The sequence below is a fragment of the Balaenoptera physalus genome, assembly GCF_965194825.1.
Source record: "Balaenoptera physalus genome assembly, chromosome: 19".
NCBI lineage: Eukaryota > Metazoa > Chordata > Mammalia > Artiodactyla > Balaenopteridae > Balaenoptera > Balaenoptera physalus.
Window position 1 is genome coordinate 19401531 of NC_138900.1, and position 24854 is coordinate 19426384.

Sequence of the window (24854 nt, forward strand, 5' to 3'; positions counted from 1 at the left end):
ACTTTAATATCTGCACTTCCTATTACCAGACATGACCCTCATTCAAAGCACAGAGGCACAGTTCTCTAATCAGAAGTGACAGGCTATATACTTTCTCTCAGCCATTACTTGAGAGAGGTTTCACCAGAGGTGTCACCAGAGGTTTGAGGGAAAGGACTAGACTTCCCTGAGCACTCAGCACTCCCCAAACCACAGTCTTGGGCATGTTGTCTTATTGAATCCACCTTGTATTGCCCTCCTCTCCTGCCAGCAGAGGCCAAAGAGAGGATCCCATCTGCTCAAGGCCAAGTTAGCAAATGGCAGAGTTGAGATTGGAACCCAAGTTCAGGGTCAAGATTCTTCCACTTTGCCATGCCATGCCATCTCCACTGAGCCCAGTGAGAAAGGTTCCACCTCGTCTCTTCCCTCTTGTCAAGTCTCAAGGCGGTTTTGTTTGCAGTTGGTCATTTCATATGTGACTCAGAGAGGAGAAGGTGTCAAGAAGCTTTTAGGAAGAATAGTTTGCAATATATATCTAACCAAAAACCAAGAAAATCAGTATGAGACCATTGGAAAAATACCTTGGTCCACGACCCCCTCATATACCCATTAGAATTAAATTTCCAGCGTGGGAAAACTGACAAGATTAAGCATGTACTAAGTGCAAACCCAGGAACCTGCTAGATATCCTGGGACATATTAGGAATTCATTTAAAAAAACAAAATTCTAGCCAGTAATCTAGGCATTCTGCTGTGGGATCAAGTACATGGAACCGTGAACTTCTGACACTTGACAGGAATGTGTATACAAAAAATATGCAAGTGTATATTCTTGGCAGAGGTGTTAAAGCAAATATGACAATGAAAGGCATGGAAAGCAGAAGGCTAAACATCACATGGAACCACATGGGTATCACCATTTGGTGACCACTCTGGATGCCACGGTTCTAGCCATTGAACCAGAGCATGTTCCAACATGCTGAAATGCTGGCCAAATGGCTATAGTTGTTACTTCTACTAACCCACATGTGTACACTAACAGAGTGAGCTTTACAAATGCATGAAGTCTTATATCTTTATAATAACCTGTTAGACTGGCATTGGTACCCGCATTTTACAGATGAGGAAATTACATTTCTTTGATCTCTTAGCCCAAGAGATCCAGTTAAACAAAGCACAGTTTAGTTAGAGACAAAGGGAGAAAACAGTTTTTTAGCAAAAGTGCTTGGAACATCCTTTATTATGTGTCCTGCTTGGGAACTGACTTCCTTCTGCCATGATTGACTCTCTGTGGAATGGTTTGTCACCAGTGGCAGAGATAGGGATGTTCACCAAACATTCCCCTCTGTTCTGCCAAATTTCCCAGCTCCCTTGCAAATACAGAGGGTGCGCCTTATTCTGGTCAAAGGGCATCTTCCAGGTGAAAGCATCGAAGTGCCTGTCTGGCTACCCATGGCTCACTTCCTCTGCTCACGTAGGCCTCTCTTAAGAGGTGGGAGCCACAGGATCAATACAGCCTGGATCCCTGAGTCACGTGGAATGTAGACAGCTGTCCTGTGAGCCTCCCAGAAGCTCAGAGGGTTTTGTGAGAGCAAGAAAGTACCATTGTTGTGTTAAGCTACTGAGCTTTGTGGGTTGTTTGTTACAGCAGCACAAGCCTATCCTATCCTGGCTTACAGAGCTCTCTAGGCACTGGCTTTGGCAACTCCTCCCCTCTTCTCAGGGCGCAGAAGTGGAGGCTCCCCTTCCTCCTGCCTCTACCTGGTTGGCTTCCCATCCTCTTCGCTTTCGCTCAGGGATGACTGACTTTCCACGAAGCCATTTGTGATCTTTGTATTAGGGACGCGGTATAAAAATGAATTGTATTGCTTGTGTAGATGTCACCATTGGCTCCTCCTTGCTGAAATTGACTGTAGCAAGTGGTTGGAGTTCCCACCAGAGGGTAATTTATATTTATGTGAGCTGCCACCAACTCCTTATTTCGTTTGCATAAACTACCCAGGACAGAAGAGGAATCTCCCTGGACCCTGTTTATCTTGCGAAAGTGGAGCTTGCTCCAGAGGGTGGACCACTCCTCACACGGGCCTCCCTCCATCCCTTTCAGCGATGAATAATCAGTCATCAGGAGAGGGGATTAAAAAATAGATTTATTGCTATTTCTAAAAGTCAGAACTAGAGGATGAGTAAACACAACAGATATATAAGAACGTAAGTAGAAACACTATTTTACAATAACATGTCCTGAAACACATTTATGTACTGGAAACTATGAAAAATAGCTCTCTTTAAATGATTTAACATTTGCTCTTCCTTATATACAGTTGAGCTTCCAGTGGGAGAACAAAGACGCTCACAGCTCTCTTGGCCTTTGTGAGACTCTTCCTGAAAACCTTCTGGAATGCTCCGTGAAACCAGTGTACGGTTTAGCAGGACTAGGGGCTGTCCTTGGCACACATGTGTTTGCATGTTGTCCTATCTTCCAATCTCCCCCACACAAGTGGGATCACTACTGGGGTTCAGGGGATCCCATGGCCAGAGTCAGACAAGAAGGTCATCTGGAACAAAGTCTGTTAATGAAGTTTCCTTCTGGAGAAAAAGGAGAGAGTGCCTTCTCATCAGGAGCCTGCACTGTGTCTGTGATTGAGCTCCTGTGAGAACTCCATGCTCAAGGCCACTCTGGGTTACTCATTTCTGCTGATGGTGGGGATGCAAAGCATTGGGTGGAGGAAAGCTAATTTCATAGCTTTGGCCCTTTTCGGAGGCCTCATCAGGTGGGCTGTGTGGTTGGCTGGATTGATCATATGGAAAAGGATTCTAATAAAGCATCTTAGACATATTTCATAGTCCTTGGAAGCAGGTAATGTTTGTAGTTTCTTAAATGGTGGATTGTTTGGAAGGGTTTTACCTTGGGGATTTTGAGGACCTTAAGGACTAAGGGGGTGTGAAGCTGGCAGAGTGAACCTCTGCAGTGACGTGGCCCAGGGTTGGTGACAGCTGCACAGTGTCACAACAGCATAGAAATGAGAAGCCCACTGACACAGGGGATGAGGACTTCCTAGAATTGACTTCTTCTTAAAGACACCAGCTGCTTGTTTTGGTGTCTGGGTGACTGTGTAGGTTTTTAAAATTTGGTCCAGGGAGTTCCCTGGCAGTCCAGTGGCTAGGACTCAGGGCTTTCATTGCCGTGGCCCGGGTTCAATCCCTGGTTGGGGAACTAAGATCCCGAAAAGACATGGGCGTGGCCGAAAAAAACCCCCCAGTGATTGGGGAATGGTAAGAGAACAGCATGTTTGGAACGGAGGATGGAGTTGAGGGCCCAGATCTCAGATACCTTTGATACAAATCTCTTCTGGGCATAGCTTGGATACTGGAAGTATGGTTTTTACAACTCCTTCCCTTACCTTTGTGCAACTAATCAGACTTTCTTTCCTTACGAAAGTGATCTGAATGAAATTTACATGTGATCACAAAATTCCCCTCAGAAAAATAAGGACAGAATTTGCAATATTTAGAAATGAGATTTAGACTGTGTGACTTGTTATCTTTGTTTTGTGTACACCAAATCACAAACACGAATGTGTGTGTGTGTGTTTGTGTGTGTGTTTGTATGTGTGTATGCATGAGTGTGATGGCTCTGTGTAATTGCCAGATTTGGAAATTTGTGACAGAAAAATAGGATCACATAGGTGTGTGATTGTTCTGCATACGTTGAATCTCTGGTTCCAGAATTATCGAACTGGCTTCTTTTTCTCTCCCGCAGTGGCACTGAGCAACCTCCATACTAATGCAATATTAAGGACCGCATAATTAGCCACCTTAATAAATTTTTCCAAGATGGATAGGCGATGTTTGGCTTTCTTCAGAAGAAAACCTTCCTCTAATAGTATTCTGTGGGAATCTACGGCGAGAACAATGAACAGAAATATCTGGAAATATATTAAGATATATGTGCATATATTGGACATTAGCACCATACACTAAGCATATTGGGAATATGCTTCAAAATATTTCAAACATTGTTGACCTTTGTTATATAATCCCGGGCTCAGGGAAACATATTTGCATAGACTTAGCAATATATTGTAAATAACTACATAGGACAGTGTGTATTTTTCCTTAAGATGCAGTATTATAAGCAAGACATTAAATTATGCCTATCAGACAAAGCAGCCGGATCTCTACATTTTTTTATAGCACATTCTATTGGGAAGACATCCCTGCTTCTAAAAAGCACATGCATTAACTGCCTGATTCATGTGGTGACATGTGGCATATCCAAATGCGTTATGGATCTCTCAGGAATAAAAACAACATAGCAAAACCATCACCTTGGGATGTTCATTGAGTGAATATTTTACAGACACACTCTTTTTATATTTATATAATAATTTAGTGTTATGACAATTTTTTTAGCAGAGTTGGCAGTTTTTCTTTTTTATAATGGTATTATATTTGTGAGCCTATTAAGTGCATATGGGATAAACTACAGAAAAAAGTATTTTTCATAATTCCTCAGGGTGCTTGTAGCAAAAAAAAAAAAAAGCATATTGGTTTAGAAAAATGTTAATAAAAGGTCAAGCAGAACTTTCCAGTGCTTAGCATGACAGCAGTGGCAGTTCTGAGGCCTTTTTTGCATTGTATATTGAGGAGACGTGGGGATTTATGCGGCTTCCAGGAGGAAAACGGCACCTAATGTCCTTTCTGAAAGCGAGACTGACCCTTCGCCAGGGCTTGTGAGTTTTTAACAAAGAATCAAAACAGCGTGTTGCTTTTCCCTCTTCATCCATGTCTCCTCAACGATGAGCCCAGGCTGGTCTCTGGCTTGGCCTGGGTCCCCAGGAGCTGGCATTGGGGGCTGTGCACGGGCACCTCTCCAGCTGGGCATCTTTTGAGGAACTTGGGAGCGAATGATAAAAATTGGGGTTCTTCTCCCCTTTTCTATCCTCAGCACAGTCGCCCCTCCCAACCAGAGGGACAAGGCAGGTGCATCCGGAGGGCTGAGGCAGTGCCCACCCGCAGAGCAGGAGTGCCGGCCCATGTGGGACCTCCCCTGCTTTCGCCCCCCCCTCCCCCACTTCCGATTTTTCCTGCAACTGGGACATCAGGTAAGAAAATGGAAAAATGCTGCATTTCTTAATATCTTTCTCTTTTTCCTTTCAAAGAATTTATAAAAGCACAAAAATAGAGCATGGTTATTTGGGGATTTTTATTTAGCAGTTGCCTGCATTTTAGCATGTTTCAGGCAAACCTATCCACTGTGATTCCGGCCGGCCTCAAATTACACTTCTTCAGAATAGAAATGTTCTCTGTGAAGAAGAGGACAGGGAGCAACTGCCTTGGAATGGAGCCAACCTGGGTCCCCAGCAGCGGAAGCCCAGGTACCCAAGCGCCTGGACCAGCAGGACACACCCTCCTACGCCATTTCGTGGTGGCCCTCGGGAGAAAGGTGGAAAAAAGTCACAGGATCCGTAGGAAATGAATAGGTGATCCATTTTCTCAGGATCTGCCTGATTGTTTTGCGAGTCTTACCGGCTTGTGCATCCCATCGGCTCTGCCCTTAATGTGTCATTTCACAAACGACAGCAAAGGGGTTGTCAGAGCCCAGCCCTGGCTCCTTCCTGCGGGAAGATAGGGGCTTGTTGGGTGGCAGTGACTGGTCCAGCGGGCGAGTCTCCCAGGGCTGGGGGACGAAGCCTCTAGCGGGTCGTGGCATCTGAGCAGATGCCACACAGCTGTCAGGGGTCTTTTCCACCTGTGATGTTCACTCTGGGATTCCCAGGTACGTCTTTACTATGTGCCAAGCTCTCAGCTGGGTGCCCGGGACACCAGGGTTGGTGAAGCATGCTGCCCTTGCCCTTGTGGGATCAGAGATGAATCCAGCTGTCACCCTGTGAATACTGATTTATGGCCGTGGTGAGGGCAATGAGGACAAAGCACTGGGCATTGTGACATGTGAAACGGCAGGGCTGGGGCCAGGGGGAGGCCGCTGAGGCGGGGTCATCTTTATTTTAGAATTTGAGATTGTGCTCATATGGATTTTCTCGCATTAATTTTGATTTTTCAACATATTGTACTTACCCTAATTGTTGCATGTTTCGGTGCCCCCTTAAACTCTGAGGTGAGTGCCTTACTCTCCTCACCCTGTCCCTGTCCCTGTGAATCGGGGCGACTAGACCAGGCCTGGGGTGGGTGGAGAAGGTGCCCCCGAGGAAGGGGGGTTGACCTGCAACCAGACGCATGGCTATCACGTGACCAAGGAGAACATTCCAGAGAGACGGGACACATGCACTCAGTTGTAGATGGAAGAGGGCTTGGTGTGCTCAATGTGAGGTGGAAGCAAAGGCAGAACGGGGGGCTGGGTGAGCCCCCAGACTTTCAGGGTACTTACCTCCCAGCAAAATGCCCTGTGCCCTCCGTCCGTGGCTTCCTGTGAGTGACACACTGCCCCTCGTCCCTCACCGATGCCTGGTCTTTGGAGGTATGAGTAGAACGTGCTGGGCAGCAGGTGTGGCCTTGCAGAAAACAAGATCTGCTCTGTGGTCCCCATGCGAGGACAGACACGGAGAGGCCCAGCCAGCTCCTCTGGGCCACCAGGCACGTCCAGGCCAGGGAGTCCAATTAAGCACGTTCCTCCAAGGCCACTTTTGACCTGACACTGCTTGGGAGAGGCCCTGACTGCCCAGCCTGGGCGGGCCTCTGCTGCCCGCTCAGCTCCGCTGGTCTGCGTGGAGCTACACAGCGCGGGGTGGTGCCCTGCTTGCTGCATCCTCCGGTGTTGCTTCCTAGTTCGGGTCTTCTTCCCTGGGCGCACTGTGAACTCCCCGGGCCGGAACTGCCTCTCTTCCTTTTCTGGTGACCTCCTCAGGCCTGAGGAGGGCGAGGGTGCTGCAGGCTGTCTGGATACACCTGCCAATCTCCAGCTTCCCCGTTTTGTCCTTGGGTCCTTTAGTGGAACAGCTTGAAGGGGGGCGTTCTGGATTAAAACGTGCGTGTCTCCTCGGTGAGCCCGAGTGTGGTGAAGGTCACTGCAGGGGCACCCTCATGGCAGCGGCTGCAGGAGGGGCACTGCCTTTGTCGTGTTTTGGCAGGCTTCGTGTTGGTGCAGGCCTCATCCTTGTGTTTCCAGCTTGGGGTCTCGTCCCTGGTCGTGGAAGCAGCAGGACGCAGACCCTTCCCAGAGCACGTGGCCTGGTGGGAACATCCTACACTAATCCTGGGGAGTGGGCGTGGCTGTGTCGGCTTAGGAATCTCACGCCGGGGTAAAAAAAAATATGAGTCTATCATCTCAGTGTCTATTAAATGTGCTTATCTGCTTCCTAATCTGTGTCACCTCTCATCCCTTAGCCATTTTGAGACAGAGAGAGTTGAGGAGTCCTTGCTGGACATTCTTTTTTTTTAAAATTTTATTTAATTTTTTAATTGAAATATAGTTGATTTACAGTGGTGTGCCAATCTCTGCTGTACAGCAAAGTGACCCAGTTATGCACATACAGACATTCTTTTTTTAATATTCTTTTCCATTATGGTTTATCCTAGGATATTGAATATAGTTCCCTGTGCTATACAGTAGGTCCCTGTTGTTTATCCATCCTACCTGCTGGACATTCTATTGCCACGTCCGGTGAGGGTGGAGCCGCCTGAGTGCTGTGTGGGGACCCGTGGGCTCCCTGCAAGGACCCTGGGATGAGTCAGTGGAGAGGCCTTTTGAACTGGGGGCAGCCTTGTACCCACCCTATGCTCCCACCCCCGCCTCCTTGCACAAGGGAAAGGAGGTACTTGGAGCACAGACCCTTAAATGGGGGGCTGCCTTCCCTTGCCCCCCAACCGTGAGCCCTCCCCATCCTCCAGGGCAGAGCGACGTACGCCTGAGCATTCAGCAGGGACTCGGCCATCAGGCAGTTCTGGTCCCCAAGAGGAGGGGCAGGAGCCCCAGGGCTAAAATTCTGGGCTCAGTGTGTTGCAGATAGGGGTACCCACCCCTTCGTCCCCCTTCCTGCTCTGGCCAGCGGCAAACAGGGCTTCTCTCAAGCAGGGCACAGCGATGTCTTTAGCCCTGGTTAATGAGGGGCTTCTGTGCTCATTACGTCATTAGAGTCTTGGGACAAGCCTGGGTAATTAACACCCTCTCACAGATGGGGAAGCAGAGACCCAGCTTTGTCCAAGTTTCCCCGCTGCCAGGTGAGTAGCATGTGCTCAACTTCCCGCCCACCTGCCTCTGCGCTGCAGCCGTCCCCGAGGGCAGCCTCTGACTCTGTCATGTTTTTCCCCAGCAGCACTTGGGGAGTGTCTTTCGCAAGGTGATTTGTCATGGAGGTAAGAGCCACCCAGACTGTGGGCATGGTCTTCTCTCCCACAGCAGATGCTCAGTATGAAATTGATGACGGCACTTGAATTCGACCCGGAAGTGCAGTGTTGCCTTTGGATACGAAACTGGGAGAGAAACAAGCCATTGGATTGTGTTTGCACCTCCCTTCCACTCTCCCCTGTGCCTTCCTATGTTTAGTAAACACTTGTTCAGCGTCTACCATGTGCCAGGCATTGCACTGAGCGCCAGGGCCGAGCAGTGGATTGAGATGCTCACAGATGAAACGTGTATTCTTAAGGCGTCTTTTAGGTGAGCTCCTTTGTTGATGCAGCCAGAGTGGAAAGGAAAGGCCTTCTGACTTCATGCCGTGGCTGCCTGGGTGTGGTGATGTCGTCCAGGCTGGGCTATGGCTTTTGGTCAATTGTGATACCTTGGGACATGTCAGAGACTGCTGGTCCTAAGATGTCCATGGTGGGCTCTGTGTGTCACTTCCTAGGAGACCTTTCCATGCCAATGCAGTGGGTTCTCATAGCACTGTGCCCAGGGGACTCTTTGGGGGATGCCTTTCTCTTAGCACATACCTTACTTGGGACAGATGGATTACAGTTAAGTGGTTGAGGGGACCCCAAACTAGAGTCCCAGTATCTGTATCCACACAGGCACCTCCTTCTCTGGTGCCTTTGCATCTACTCAACCAGGTGATGCCTCTGGGCATTAGGGCGCTGATTGAACTCCTGATCTGCCTTGCACAAAAGAACCCCCCTGCCCCTATCCCGAGCACATGGTCCTCTAGATACAGAGCAGGCAGATCCAACTTTGGGTGAGGATGATGGAGATCACAGATTCTTCTCTGACCTTTCTAGAAACCCCTAAAAACTGTTTTTCTCATTAACAATCGATAAGAAATCGTTAAATGGAGAAAATTAGCAAATACCAATCAGCAAAAAATATTAAAAATTACTTATATATGAAATTAACTATTAACTACATTTGCCTCATAAATTACTGTATAAAATGTGTTGACAATGCACTGACTTTAGAAAGACTCTGACGTGCATAAACAGAGTGTGAATAGAATAGTGTCGAAGTACTGAAACATGAACTGTATAAGGAAGTATTGGTTTGCATCTGCTAATCTCAAACTCTCAAACTAGCAGATGCAAACTAGTATGTATAGGATGGATAAACAACAAGGTCCTCCTGTATAGCAAAGGGAACTATATTCAATATCCTGTGATAAACCATAATGGAAAAGAATATGAACAAGAATATATATATGTATAACTGAATCACTTTGCTGTACAGCAGACATTAACACAACATTGTAAATGAACTATACTTCAATAAAACAAAAAAAAGGTATTGGTAACTGTATATGAGGTATACCTGTTTATCTGTATCGATTATCCACACAAATTCAGTACTATGGATGCAAAAAAAAATTACTTGTAGTCTCACCTGCCATTATTTTTTGGAGGTACACCCCTATAGTTGTTTTCCTATGTGTGTAGAAAACATAGTTACATTGTTTGTAACTTGCTTTTTATTACTTAGCATTATGTTATGAACATCCCTAAATGTTATTAGGTACATTTGTATAACATTATTTTTAAGCACTCTATTGTATGGAGAATATATATAATTCTCTACTCGTCCATTGTTGGGCGTTGGATTTGTTTCCAATAGCAATGAACAACTTACAGCTAAATCTTTATACACATCCATAATTGACTCCCTTGGAAGTAGAATCTTTGGGTCATGCATTTTTAAGGATTTTGATAGTATTACCAAATTACCCTTCATAAAGGTTACCCAATTTACCCTGTCATCAGTGGTGTTGAAACGAGTCATTTCTTCCCTCGTTGAAAACACCATATATTATCAATTGTTTTTATCTTTACCAATATAGGAGCAAAAATGATCTCTCATTTTTGTTTCAATATGCAATGTCTTTGATTACTAATAAGGCTGAATATCTTTTATGTGTTTGTCATTTGTATTTATTCTTTTGTGAATTGCTGCTCATGTCCTCCATACATTTTTTTCCTGTTGAAATATTGGTCTTTGTTATTCATTTGTGAGAAAGCTTTCTACATTAGGGGCATCATTAACCTTCTCTCTGTTATATATGTTGAAAATATTTTTTTCCTGGTTTTGGTTTACCTTTCAATTTCAAAGTTGCATTTTTCACATATGGATATTTTAAATGCACAATTCAAATCTAGCTATCTTTTATCTTTCTAGTTTCTGCCTTTGGAATTGGTCTTAGAAAGAGCTTCCCCATTACAATGTATATAAATGGTACTTCTGTAGTTTCACTTAAAAATTAAAATTTTTAATTCTTATAGGATTTGTTTTGATATGTGGTGTGAAGCAGGGCACTGATTTAGTTTGATTTTTGAATGAGTGGTAGAATGTACTTACAACTTCATCAATTAGCCATCCTTTTCTCACTGATATAAATACCTTTATAAATGTACGCATATTTGTTCGCTATTTTAATTATTGTTGTTTCCTGCAACATATTTTAATACCTGGTTGAGAAACTTTCTTTTCATTTCTCCATCTCTCTTTTCCTTTTTTTTAAAAAAATGTTTCCTGGACAGTTTTTTTACTTATTCATGCTTTCAAATGAAATTGGAAATCATTGTGACAAAATCTCAAAAAAGTTTTGATGGAATTTGGATTGGACTTGCATTAAATTGCAAGATTAGGTGGGGGAAGATCGACATGTTGACAGTACAGAGCCTTTCTGTCCAGGAGCTAGTGTATCACCTTTCATTATTCACTTGGACACTGTTTTATGCTCACCCATCATTTCCTGTAATATTCTTCATACAGGTATTACACATCTAGAAATAATGTCATTAAGAGCCTTAAAAATTAATTCCCTTAATGATTCCACCTTTAGTGATCAGTCTTAACAATGTGAACAAAAGTCTATGCATAAAGATTTCAGTCACAGCATTATCTACAAAGATTTAAAATCAGAAACATTTAAAATGAGCAATAATTGGGGGATGGTTAAATAACTTTTCATACAGTCACAAGTTGAAATACTATGCAGCCCCTAAAAAGATATTCATGAGATATTTATGGAAATTGTTCTAGTTGAAACGTTACATAGAAAATCAGGAATGAACATTATATGGACACTTTAAAATGTTATATGTATACCTTCTACATGCATTGTAGGATGGTCACAGAATAAGAGAAAAATGTACTAAAATGTTAATAGGAGCGGTTAGATTTAGGAGAAGGGTTATGGATGATGTCTATTTTTAATTTGGGGTTTTCTGTACTTTCTCACTTTTCTGCACTTCGTATGTATTGATGCCCTAACGAGCAAAATGAACGTTTATGGGAAGTGAGCCTGCAGACCGCGCTTGCGGCTCTGGCGGGCAGGCAGGCGAGTCGGGCGGCGCCGACAAGTGCAGTTCCTTACGCGGCCGGGGGGTGGCAGTGTCTGCCCGCAGACCCACCGCGCGGCCCGCTGACCTTTGTCAGCCTCGGCGGCCTCTCGTTTATCACTGATCACAAGAGTGGAATGAACATATTTACTTGTGTTTTGCTTTCCACTTATAATATCTAGTGGCATGGGAGGGAAATGAAAACAATTGTTCATAGGGGAAATTTATGAGCTTCATCTGGCTGCGAGATTTCCGCAGTTGCCCTGCGCCGCCCAGGGACTCGGATTGCTTTTCGCATCTTCAGGCGAGGAGGCAGGCGCGTTTCCATCTGCCGAAACGAGCTTTAGTGTTCGTCATCTTGGGTTTTAAAGGCAGTTGCCTCTGAGCAGCAGACTTTTCCTGACTCCTTTTCCTTCCCCTTGAGTTTGAGAGGAGCCCAAGGTTCCCCCCTTTGGGGCTCTCACATCATCTTCTGGGGTATCAGAGTGGTCCCCACTTCAAGCCGGGCCCTCCACCAGAAGTCCAGATTAGTCAAGATTTTCCGACTATCCAGGGGTGTTCTAAAATTCCTTCCCCTCAACGAGCTGGGGTGCGGCTCTGCCGACCCCTCACGAACCTTAGGAAGCCTCTCCAAAGTCATGGTATGGGGGGATGGGGTGGGAGTGGGCCAGTCCCTGCCCCCATAGTGCTAGCTGCATCCTGAGACCTGTTATCTCATATCCAGGGTGGAGGCTGGGGAGCCTGGGGTAGTGACACCTGAGAACTGAGGACTGTGCCTGGGCGGAGGTGGGACGGTTGGGGGTGGGGTGGGCTTCCTCCCTGTCCAGCAGAGAGCAGGGCGGCGGGATGGAAGCTGCTGGCTGTGACCAAGGAGAGGACAAGTCAGTGAGTCTGTGATGTCTTCAGATCCCTTGAGCCTCAGGCTCATGGAACTTGCTCCTAGGAACCTGGAACCAGCTCTGCCTGAAGCCCTACCCGAGGCAGGAACGTCCAGGGACTGAGCTGATCTGTCGCCCTGATGAATAGCCTCCTCGCAGCCTGTGGGCCACACCCAGCCTGGCCAGAGGGTGCCAGGGGCTTGCCCTCCAGGTGAGGCCGGGAGGGCTGTCCAAGGAGCTGGGTGTAAAAAAAGAAGCCAGGCTGGCTGGACCAGGGACGCGTAGTAACAGAAGCGTAGAAGAAGGAGGTGTTAAAGCCACAGGAACTACTGACATGAGCACATTACTAGTGAGCTTTGATGTGGAGACTTTTGCATCACTTGATGCACGTGTGTGCGTGTGCGTGTGCGTGTGTGTGTGTGTGTCTTTGTGGGGTTGCTAATATTGTCTACAGTTGGAAAAGTTGTTCATGGTTATAAGGGATCTGGGATTCTGTTTCTTTTTCTCCGTTTCCTCCCTCCCTCCCTTCTTTCCTCCCTTCCTCCCTCCCTTCCCTCCTCCCTTCCTCCTTTCCTTTCTTGGCTTCGGGAGGTTTTCCTAAAGTGACTGTGCCCTTGCGATCCCATGAGGGCAGAGCTCGCAGGGTCTTAGTGCCCGGCCAGTACAGCCTCCTCGTGGCTGGGACCCCTCCGGCTCTGTGCCTGCAGGGGTGTGACAGTGTGTGGGTGCTGCAGTGAGAAGCATCAGACCAACAGGTGAGCCTTTGACACCAACTGGCCAGCACAAGGGCCTTGTGGGGCCTTGGCCAAGGCATACCTCTGCAGCTGCACGCCCAGCACCCATAAGTAGGACCTGAGCATCCCTGGGGCTATCTCTGCATCATCACTGAGGGATCAAGTCTTCATTCAGCCAGAGCTGGTTGCCTCCAAAAGGGAAGAAAGGGAAACTGATTCACTCTCTGTCTTTGAGCGAATATGCAAAGACCCCAGGTTGTCATCGGCGAGGACCCTGATTTTACATTCGCTGGTAGACAGTGGTCTGGTTCTGTCTTGATGTCTCTCACCCACAGGACCCTCCCTCAGCTCATTACAATCCACCTCATTTTCCCAGCAGTCTTACAATCAAATTACTCAAAATTGCACAGCTTTATGGCACATTGCTAAACTCCAAGATAAGCAAATACCCAGATAATGAACAATTATTTATGACAAATTATTACCTTTACATATAAGATGAACCATTTCTATTAAGTTTGGTAAAGGTGACAACCCCTCCCTGAAAATGGGTGTGTGGTTTTCACGTGGAATTGGACAAGTGCTGGTGGAAGGTTGGGTCTGGAGGGTGCTGCATCTGTGCATGCTCTGCGGGCTGTTCCAGAAGCTGCATTTACAGGCTGTGGGGAGCCTCTGGCCGCTGGGGCGGGCAGTTCACTCTTTTCACCAAAGGCAGCCGTACTTGCATCCCAGCTTGGAACTGGGCAGTTTCCATGAGGCTTACCACTTTCTCCATCTTCCTTGAATATGTAAGGATGAAAGCACGAAAGAATGTGACATGTTTCACTAATTGCATTTACATGTAAGTGTTCAAAATAATATATTATTTGAAACTGAACTTTTCTTAAATTATTTATGGACTCACTAACGTATGTTTTGGTTATTTCACCCCATTTCCACTGTTCTTCTTGTGAACAGAATCGTCTCCCAGCTAATTATAACATACAGTATTTCCCCAGCAGTCTTACAATCAAATTATTCAAAATTGCATTTCTTTATTGCATCTTGCTAAAACCCAAGACAAGCAAACATCAAGATAATAAACAATTATTTATTGCAAATTATTACCTAATATATAAGATTAACAGCTTGTAACTATTAAGATTAATACATGTGGTAAACTGTATTTATTATACTTATTTTGTAGCAAATATCTTTGTATAAAACATATGTTTACGTATTGCAATTAATGAGAAAAAGTGTAAGATTAACAATTTATGTTGGGTTTTGTTTTTAGATTTATGCACACTGTAAAACTTATTTATTGAACTTATTAAAAGTATTTAATGATGGACTTTTAGATGCTATATTTTTAATGTGCAAATATAAACTAAAGGAGTATTAAATTACAAAATGGAAAATTATAACCGAAGTCAAAGAATCTAACTATTTTCTGCTATAAATCTGCTTTAAAAAAGATCATCACTGGAATTACTGAATCTTTCAATAGTGGCCTTTATGGTACATAATGAGTTCCAATGAGTTATCCTTTGAAAGGTTTTTTTCGTCATTAAACTAAACTCAACATTTTGCTCTTAGAGATAAATGTAGCTAACAGCACAAACAGTGGAATCATTTCGTTTTATGACGAGAAGTTGAAGTAACATTGGAGGGAAGAGGTGCATGGCCGGACGGGTCCCCTGAAGGTGAGGGAGGAGGATAGGCTGGCAGCAAAGGCAGAGGCTGGAGTGGGGACAGCCGGGCTGAGAGGCGATGAGCATCCTGGGTGCTGAGGGGGAGAGCCTCACCTTTGCCACCCTGGCTCGCCTCCTGGGGTGGAGACAGGGGCAGGTGTAGTCTTTGCCACAGAAGTAGACAGTGACGCACCCAAAGGTGGTGGTGCTCAGACTATGGAAATAGCAATGAAGCACTGGCTGAGCCTTTCTTGCTTTCCCAGGGTGCAGAGGCCCCACTGCTTTGCTAGGAGGGGGAGGTGTATTCCAGAAGGCAGAGCAGAGGAGCAAAAGAAACCCCTTGGGAAAACCTGCCCAAGTTTTGGGCCACTCATTTTCAAGAACTTGGAGGAACAAGCAATAAAAATGAGTAATTCCTGGGTTTTCTATGGAGAGCAGTCTGCTCTAGCCAAGGGCTGCTGAAAACATGAAGCAGTGTATGCCCTGCCGGCCCGTGGCCATTGGCCTATCCCTCATTCCCGAGTCTGGGGTCTCACCCCACCCCAGGTGCCTGTGGGTCCCTGAAGAAGCTGGGGTCAGGGTTTGAACACAGACAGCAGAGACCCCAGACCTCAGTGCCTGTGAGCTGCCCTGGGACCCCAGACATGTCCTTGTTCCTCTGGCCTCTGGGTGGGGATTGGCAAGGGGTGCAGGCCTGCCTCTTTCACGCTGCATGGAGGGGATCGGGGAGCCCTAGGGGAAGTTGAGCAGCTTTATTCTCACCTGTGCTAATCCTTCTTAGGAAGACAAAGAAGGAAAAGGTGGAGGTGGGGGTAGGAAGGAGAGAAGGGAGAGAGGAGCTTCCAGCTCCCAAGCTGCTCAGATCTCTTTTCCCTGGTGGAAATTTGGAAAATCCATTCTGCTTACTCAGAAGGCAAGTGTTCATTTTCTCAGCAGCTTGTGTTATTTTATTTCAGATATTGAAAGTTTTCCTCCCCCCTCGCCCCAAAATAATTATTTCATTAGTAGTGAGGACACATACAAAATTTCCTTGAAAAAGTGTGTAGAAAACGTAAAACTCTGTCATTTTATGAGAAGCATCATGGGTGCAGTTTGGTGCTCTGGTCCTGGGGCGCACCAGTAGGCATCCCCGGGTGCCTAAAGGGAGGTTGGTGGTGGGCTGTTGGCTCTTCCTCCAACCTGGCTGCCTGTGACAGAGGGCAGGCTGGCAGACTTCCATCTCTGCCGGGTTCCCCAACTCTCTCATAGACATTCATTTATTAGCCCACCAACTCCCTCATTTATTCATTTGTTAATGAATCAACTCATTTGTTCATTAATGAATTTATTGGTCAGTTAATTTAGCAATTCCCTCCCTCCCTCCCTCCCTCCCTCCCTTCCTTCCTTCTCTAATTCCTTGTTGGTTCATTTAGTAAGAAGTGTTTCTGGCTGCCTCCTGGGAAAGAGCGCCCCGCTAAGTTTTTAGGGATGCAGCGCTGGTCAGAAGTCTTCATCAGAGTTCCTCAGTGGTGCTTGGTCTCCACTCCCAGAGGCTCTGCTCCTGGAGTTTTCCCTGGGGACCTCCTCTCCAGCGGTTCCCATGCCAGGGGCTGGGGGCCCACGCTGGGATCACAGCTCAGGGAACATGGGGGCTTTGGCTGTGGAGGGGTTGGTAACAGAAAATCCACTCTCCAGAGGAAGGATCCATGCTAGACCTTATTTTCCTCGGGAGTCTAAGGAATTAAATTCTCTCCGGTGCCCCTAAGGGTTTACCACAATTAGAAGATTCAACCTCCCAGTAATAAAAGATGCTAATGTTAACAGCAAAGTGGTCTTATTTTAACCCACCAAATTTGTCAGTGTTGTTTGTGGACTTGTCAGAGGCAAGGAACCAGCAGCACTGCCGGCTGCCGGGGGTGGGGGAGGAACAGGAGAAGTTACCAGGAGGGTAAAGTACGCTTTCTTCTGACCTAGGGAGACCCCTCTAGGGGTTTATCCTGAGGACATTATTACAAATGAGCATAGCAATTTACTATAGGTGTGTTGTTACAGCATCTAGTATAAAAGAAAGGTACTGATGAAACATATATGTTTAACCATCAGACTAGATGAATGAATGATTTAAATGCAGCAGATGGGTGCAAGAGCCAGGGAAGCTGGAATGGTGAGAACCAGGAGTCAAGAGCTGACTAAAATTTGGTTTCTTTCATACAGAAAGCACACATCCGGGCAAGGAGGAGAGGTAGGGCGGAGGAAGGCAATCCTCAGCTCTGAGATTGTTCCCTGGTTCCCTGCAGGGAGTGGTTCTGGGCTACTCCTGGTTTTTCATGTTCCGCTAATTCACTCAAGCAGTGCATTTCAAAAGCATTTTGGTGTGCACAGCCTTGAATGCCACAATTCTACTTTTAGGAAATGTCTGCGGGGAATAATCTTAAATGAAAACAAAGAATCATGTACAATGATGTTTACTGCAACTTTACTTTTGACTTTTTATTATAGAAAACTAAAAAATGTACAAAAGTAGCATGAACAGAAAAACAGACCCCCATGTACCCATTTCCCAGATCCAACTCCCGGGCCCCCTCCTGTCCCCTGGTTTACTGAAGCAAATCTCAGGTACCGTGTTACTTCCTCCATCGATGATTCAGAATGCATCTCTAACAGATAAGGACTCCTTAGAAAAACATAAGCACAATAACTTTATCTCACTTTAACAAAAATTCCTTCATATTGTCAAACATCCAGGCAATGGTCAGTTTTGTCTCATAATCTTTTTTTTTTCTTTTAAGCTGTTTTTTGGGGGGTTTGAATCAGATAGTTTCCATCCATTGCAATTGGTTGACATAACTCATCTTTTTTCATCTCTAAGTCCCCACCTTCTCTTTCTCTTTTTTCCTTGGAATTTATTTTTATTTTTATTTTTTTACCCTTGGAATTTATTGAAGGAGCTGGATGAATTGTACTATTTCCTACAGACTTGATTTTGCTGATTGCTTTGTTTTTGGGTCACTTATGTTCCTATGTCTCTTGCATATCCTGTGACTTTGTCACCAATAGAAACCAGAGATATTTCCATGTACCATTATGGCTATTGTAGGTGTCTCGAACTATAATTTGTATTATTCATCTCTATTTAGAAATTATTGGATCTGCCATTAGACCTTGTTATTTGATAAGCAAATGAATATGCACATATAATGATATTTTGGGTTTTGCCCATTTAAAAAATTCGACTGATTTTTTTTTTAAACTGATGAGTTTTGAGAGTTCTTTCTATAGTCTAGATACTAGTCTTTTTTAAGATATACAATATTTTCTGGAACTTGTCTTTTCATCTTCTTCACATGGTCTTTTGAAGAGCAAAACCTTTTAATTTTGATGAAGTATACTTTATCAATTTTTCCTTTTATGGATTATGATTTCCTATCAAGTCTAAGGACTCTCTGCCTAGCCCTAGATTCTAAGATTTTTTTCCCCATGCCTTTTACTAGTTTTGTAGTTTTACATTTTACATTTAAGTCTGTGATCAATTTGAGTTTATTTTATAAGTGTTAAACTTAGATCAATGTTCTTTTTTTTGTTGTTTTTTGTTTTTGCCGATGGATGTCCAGTTGCTCCAGAACCACTGATTGAAAAGGCTGTATCTTTCCTTCATTAGATTGCTTTTGTGCCTTTGTAAAAAATCAGCTGCACATACAAGATATGGAAGCAACCTAGGTGCCCATCAACAGATGAATGGAAAAAGAAGATGTGGTATATATATATGCAATGGAATACTACTCAGCAATAAAAAAGAATGAAACCTTGCCATTTGCAACAATGGATGGACTTGGATGGTATTATGCTAAGTGAAATAAGTCAGACAGAGAAAGACAAATACCGTATGTTATCACTTATATGTGGAATCTAAAAAATACAACAAACTAGTGAATATAACAAAAAAGAAACAGACTCACAGATACGGAGAACAAATTAGTGGTCACCACTAATTAGTGGGAAGAGGGAATGGGAGAGGGACTCTGGGGTAACGGATTAAGAATTACAAACTATTATGTATAAAATAAGCTACAATGATATATTGTACAATATAGGGAATACAGCCAATATTTTATAATAGCTATAAATGGAGTATAACCTTTAATAATTGCGAGTCACCACATTGAAAACCTGTAACATATAATATTGTGCATCAACTATATTTCAATAAAAAAAATCAGCTGGGCATATTTGTGTGAGTTACTTTTGGACTCTCTATTCTATTCCATTGATATACAGTTCTATCTCTCTGCCAATACACCATATTTATCACTGTAGCTGTATAATAATGTTGAACTTGGGTAGACCAATTCCATTCACTTTATTCCTTTTTTCCAAAATTGTTTTAGCTATGCTAATTCCTTTGCTTTTGAAATTAATTTTAGAATACCATTGTGTGTGTATTATATATGTCTTTGTCTTTCTAGAATTTTGATAGAAATTGCATTAAAACTGTGTATCAATTTGAGGAGAATTGATCTCTTTGTTGAGTCTTTTAATCCTTGAACGATTATTTAGATCTTCTTTGATTTCTTTCATCAGCGTTGTGTAGTTGTCTGCACAAGCCTTGCACATGTTTTGTTTGATTTACATCTTAATATGTTATTTCTGAGCAATTATAAATGTATTATATTAAAAATTTTGGTGTTCACATGTTTACTGCTAGTATATAGAAATGCAGCTAATTTTTGCATGTTTTCTTGTATCTTGCAACCTTGCTGAATTCACTTGTCATTTTTAAGAGAATTTTTGTAGATTTCTACATAGATAATCATGTCATCTACAAATACTAATAGAAACAGTTTTGTTTCTTCTCTTCTGATTTGCAGTCTTTTATTTCCCTTTTTGTTACATTATTGCACTAGCTAGAACTTTCACCAAGATGTTAAATAAGAGTGGTGAGAGTGACACCTTGCCTTGTTCCAGATCTCAGGGGAAAAACATTCAGTCTTTCACCATTAACTGCAATGTTAGCTGTAGGTTGTTTATAGATGCCCTTTATCAAGTCAAGTAAGTTCCCCACTATTCCTAGTTTTTTGAGAGCATCATTCTTTTTTAAAATATCATAAATAGATGTTGAATTTTATCAAATACTCTTTCAACATCAATTAATATCATCATATGATTTTTATTTTTTAGCTTGTTAATACTGAACCAGCTTTGCATCCATGGAACATATCCCACTTGGTTACTGTGTGTAATTCTTTATATATATTGCTGAATTCTATTTGCTAATATTTGTGAAGGACTTTTGCATCTACATTCATGTAGTTTCTTTCTTTCCTTCCTCCCTCTCTCCCTCTCTCCCCTTCTTACTCCCTCCTTTCCCCTCTCTCTCCCTCCCTCCCCCCCTCTCTCCCTCCCTCCCTCCTCTCTTTCTTTCTTTCACAGTCTTTGGTTTTGGCATCAGAGTAATACAAGCTTCATCATATGAATTGGGAAGTGTTCCCTTCTCTTTATTTTCTGGAAGAAATCCTATAGAATAGCATTAATTTTTCTTTAAACACTTGATAGGATTCATCAGTAACACTATCTGGGCCTGGAGGTTTCCTTTTTGGAAATTTTAAATAACAAATTCAAATTTCTTAATCATTATAGGGCTATTCACATTCTTGTTTTCATATTGGGTGAATTATGGTAGCTTGCGTTTTTTGAGGAATCAACACACTTTGTTTTAGTTGTCATATTTATGGGTATAGAGTTATTTACAGTATTGCCTTATCATTCTTTTTATATCTGCAGAGTTTGTGGTGATATCCTCTGTTTTATTCCTATTAGGACAATTTGTGTTTTCCTAATTTTTTTTTTTTTTTTTTTTTTTTTGGTCAGTTTGCCAGAGATTTGTCAATTTTATTTATCTTTCCAAAGAAGTAGTTTTTTGTTTCATTGATCTTCTCTATTGTTTTTCTGTTTTAATTTCATTTATTTCTGTTCTTATCTTATTATTTCCTTCCATCTGTATGTTTCCTCTGGGTTTATTCTGCTCTTCTTTTATATGTGGGGGCTTAGATTATTTATTTGAGACCTTTCCTCTTTTCTAATGTATGCATGTAGTACTATAAATTTCCCTCTCAGCACTGCTTTAGCTGTGTCCTACAACTTCTGATTGTTGTATTCTCATTTTCATTGTTTCATTAAAAAAATTTCCCTTGAGACTCTTTTCTTAATCCATGGGTTATTTAGAAGTGTGTTGTTTAGTTTCCAAGTGTTTGGAAAATTTTCTGTTATCTTTCTGTTATTGATTTCCATTTGGCTTTATTGTGGTTGAATAGCACACTCTGAATGACTTAAATTCCTTCAAATTTGTTGAGATATTTTTCATGGCCTAGGATATACCTTATTTTTGTATATGTTCCATGGACACTTGAAAGAAATGTGTATTCTGCTGTTGTGTGGTTTGCTCTTTAAATGTCAATTCATTCTTGGTTGATGGTGTTGAGCTCTTCCATATCCTTGTTGCTTTTCTGTCTAGTTTCTGAGAGAGGAGACTTAAAGCACTCAACTATAATTGTGGATTTATATCTTTTTCCTTTCAGTTTTGTCAGTTTTTACTTCTTATATTTTGCAGCTCTTTTGCTTGGTATAAACACATTTAGGATATATACATATTCTAAGTGTATACACAAGTATACAAGAATAATGTATATAAGAATGCATTCTTGGGACTTCCCTGGTGGTCCAGTGGTTAAGATTCCACTCTTCCACTGCAGAGCCCACTGGTTCAATCCCTGGTCAAGGAACTAGAGTCCCACATGCTGTGCAAAACGGCCAAAAAAAAAAAAAAAAAAGAATGCATTCTTGGTGGACTGATCATTTTATCACTATTATCCTTTTCTCTCTATAGTAATTTTCTCTGAAGTCTATGTAATCTGATATTAATATTCTCCTTTTATTTATTTAATGTTTGCATGATATATTTTTTTCCATCCCTTTGCTTTCAACCTGCCTATGTTGTTGTATTTGAAATGAGTTTCTTGTTGACAACATGTAGTTGGGTCATGTTTGTTAATCCATTTCTGCCACCTCTTTTAATTGGTATACTTAGACCATTTATATTTAATATAATTATTGATATATTAGAGCTTAATTCCGCCATTGTCTTTCATTTGTTTTCTGTGGTTTGTTTCTCTGTTTTCTTTTTCCTGTGTGCCTGTGGGTTACTTTGAACATTTAAAAAATTCCACTTTGATTTATGTGTAATCTTTTTGAGTGTATCTTTTTGTGTAACTTTTTTAGTGGTTGCTCTAGGCATTACATTCTTGATATATAACTTATCAGAGTCTACTGGTATCATCATTTCACCAGTTTGAATAAAGTATAGAAACATTACCTCCCTTTAACTACCTTTATTTTCCCCACTTATAATATTGTTGTTTAAAATATTTTCTCTATGTACATTTAGAACTACATCAAACAGTGTTGTAATTTTTGCTTTGATCATCAAACATGTTTGGAAAACTCAAGAGAAGGGAAACTTATAGTATTTATCCACATTTTTGCTCATTGTATTCTTTCTTCTTTCCTCATGTTCGAAGGTTTTTTTTCTTTAATAGCATCCTTTCTGTTTACAGAAATTTTTAAGCCTTTCTTTTAGGGTAGGTCTGCTGGGGACAAGTTCTCTTAGTTTATTTTCACTGGAGAATGTCTTCATTTCCCTTTAATTAATGAAGGGCATTTTTGCTGGGTATAAAATTTTGGGTTAGGCAGCCTTTTTTTCAGCACTTGAAGAACATTGTGTCACTTCCACTGGCCTCCATAGTTTCTGATGAGAAATCTACTATTATTCTCATTGCTTTCCCCCAGTATTAGAATATTGTTTTTCTCTGGCTGCTTTCAAGATTTTGTCTTTGTCTTTCACTTTCAGAAGTTTATTTATGGTGTGTCTTGTATGGCTTTTTCTGTATTTATACTGTTTGGGTAAAATTAGCTCCTAGAATCTGAAGGTTTATGTCTTTTGTCAAACCTGGGAAGTTTTCAACCACTCTTCCTTTGAATACTTTTTTTTTTTTGTAATGAAATAAAATTTTAGTTGTCTGTTGCCTTTAATTAACATCTAAATAGATACCATATTCTTCTATAATTACAATATGGAAATGTCTATGAATAAAATAGATAAATTTTTTGTCATATGTCTAGGAAAGAATGGTGGCAATAAGATTCATCCAAGGTTTCAGCAGCAATATCTATGCAGCCAGGGCGTGGTCAGTGTTTGGGGACAGAGGTAAATATCCGCAATCCATGCATACATTTGATTTCTTCTTTTAGTGCCTGATGTACCATCTGGTGCTGCTGGACGGTTCTCTTCTCCTTAAATTCTTCCAATTTGATTTGAATTTCATACATTGCCCCACAGCCTCCTGAAATGTCAGTGACTTTGATAGCTGTAGCTCGAGGAAACTTTTCTTTGAGAATTTGGGTCACTTTGAGCTCCCCCTCAGTCTGCGAGGCAAACATGCACTGGGCACAGTTGGAGAAGAGGAAGCCGGCAGGTTCCACAGAGCAGAGGTGCTGCCAAGGCTGGGCTTCATGCTGCCATGCCTGGCTGATGTGGCCTGCTGTCTTAGGTTGCCGTGTCATTCTTTGAACACTTTTCAGTCCTGTCCTCTTTCTCCTCTCCTTCCAGGACTTTGGTGAAATGAATGTTAGGTCTTTTGTTATAATCCCACAGGACCCTGAGGCTCTACTATTTTTTTCAGTCTATTTTTCTCTCTATTGTTCAGATTGGGTAATGCCTATTGGCCTTTCTTCCAGTGCACTAATTATTTCCTCTTTCTTCTACATTCTGCTCTTAAGCCCAACTACTGAGTTTTTTTTTTTGGTACTGTATTTTTCAGTTCTAAAATTGCCCTTTGGTTCTTCTTTATATCTTCTGTTTCTTTGTTGAGACTCTCTTTTCCCCTCATTTGTTTCAAATGGGGTTGTAATTGCTCATTGAAGCATTTAAAAAGTGATGAGTGCTTTAAAATCTTTGTCAGATAATTCTAACATCATTTTCATATTGTTGTTGGCATCTGATTGTCATTTTAAATTCAGTTTGAGACCTTTCTTTTTTGTGGTATGATGATGACTTTTTATTGAAACCTGGGAATTTGCATTATCTTCGGAGATTCTGGATCTTACTTAAACCTTTTGTTTTAGATGGTTTTCTCTGCCACTGCTCTAGTAGGGGAGGGGGGGATGCTGCCCATTAGTTCTGAGTTCACATATTTTGCAGTTCTGTTTGGTGCATACACATTTAGGATTGATATATCTTCTTGGTGAATCAACGTTTTTATTGTGATGTAATGTCTCTGTCTCTGATAATTTTCTTTGCTCTGAAGTCTATTTTATCTGATATAAATATAGTCTACCTCCAGGTTCCCCACTCTGTTGCCTTTGGAGGGAATAGGATCCTTACTACTTTTGGGTGTGGGTAGGAAAACTGGCTCCCCATGTGGGCACCACTGATAAAATGATGACGTGGCCTTGTTTGCTGGACGATGATGAAAGTCTTGATTCTCCACTAGGCCTGCTTTGACTCCATCAAGAATGGGAGGGGTGTTTTTGTTACTGGCAAGAGAGAGGTGAAGTTCAGGCTCCCCACGGCCTCCACTGACACTGCTGGGAGAGGGAGCCCAGTGGGGGTGAAGATCCTGTTTCCATACCTGTCCTTCTCTGACATTACCTCAGTGGGGACTCTGGGGTTCCTTGTTATAGCCTCTTGAGGATGGAAGTCTAGGCTCCCCCATTTGGTCTTTGTGGATATGGGTATGAGTGGGACCAGAGTTTTTTGTTTTCTTTTCTTCTACTGTTTGGGTGGAGTAGACTGGTTATTGTATAAAAGTTTTTGGTCTTACTAAGCTGCTCCTTTCTTTGTCCTT

The 24854-nt window shown here is 42.6% G+C and overlaps 1 long non-coding RNA gene and 1 pseudogene across 4 annotated transcripts in view; one reads left to right on the top strand and one right to left on the bottom strand.

Annotated features, from left to right (window-relative positions):
• Positions 1 to 20279, top strand: part of LOC309649056 — a 92396-nt gene extending 72117 nt beyond the window's left edge. The window contains exons 3-4 of one of the 3 annotated variants that reach the window (XR_014256934.1): positions 4928 to 5462; positions 18617 to 20279. This is a non-coding gene — a long non-coding RNA (uncharacterized lncRNA). Of the gene's footprint in view, positions 1 to 127; positions 3048 to 4927; positions 6432 to 18616 lie in introns of those variants that run through there. The other 2 variants (XR_014256935.1, XR_014256938.1) reach the window with 2 other exon arrangements.
• Positions 20280 to 21770: 1491 nt separating this feature from the next.
• On the bottom strand, positions 21771 to 24473 carry LOC309648506 (bolA-like protein 3 pseudogene; annotated as a pseudogene). Its single transcript has one exon. The product of its transcript is annotated as a bolA-like protein 3 pseudogene (transcript).
• Positions 24474 to 24854: the final 381 nt, after the last annotated feature.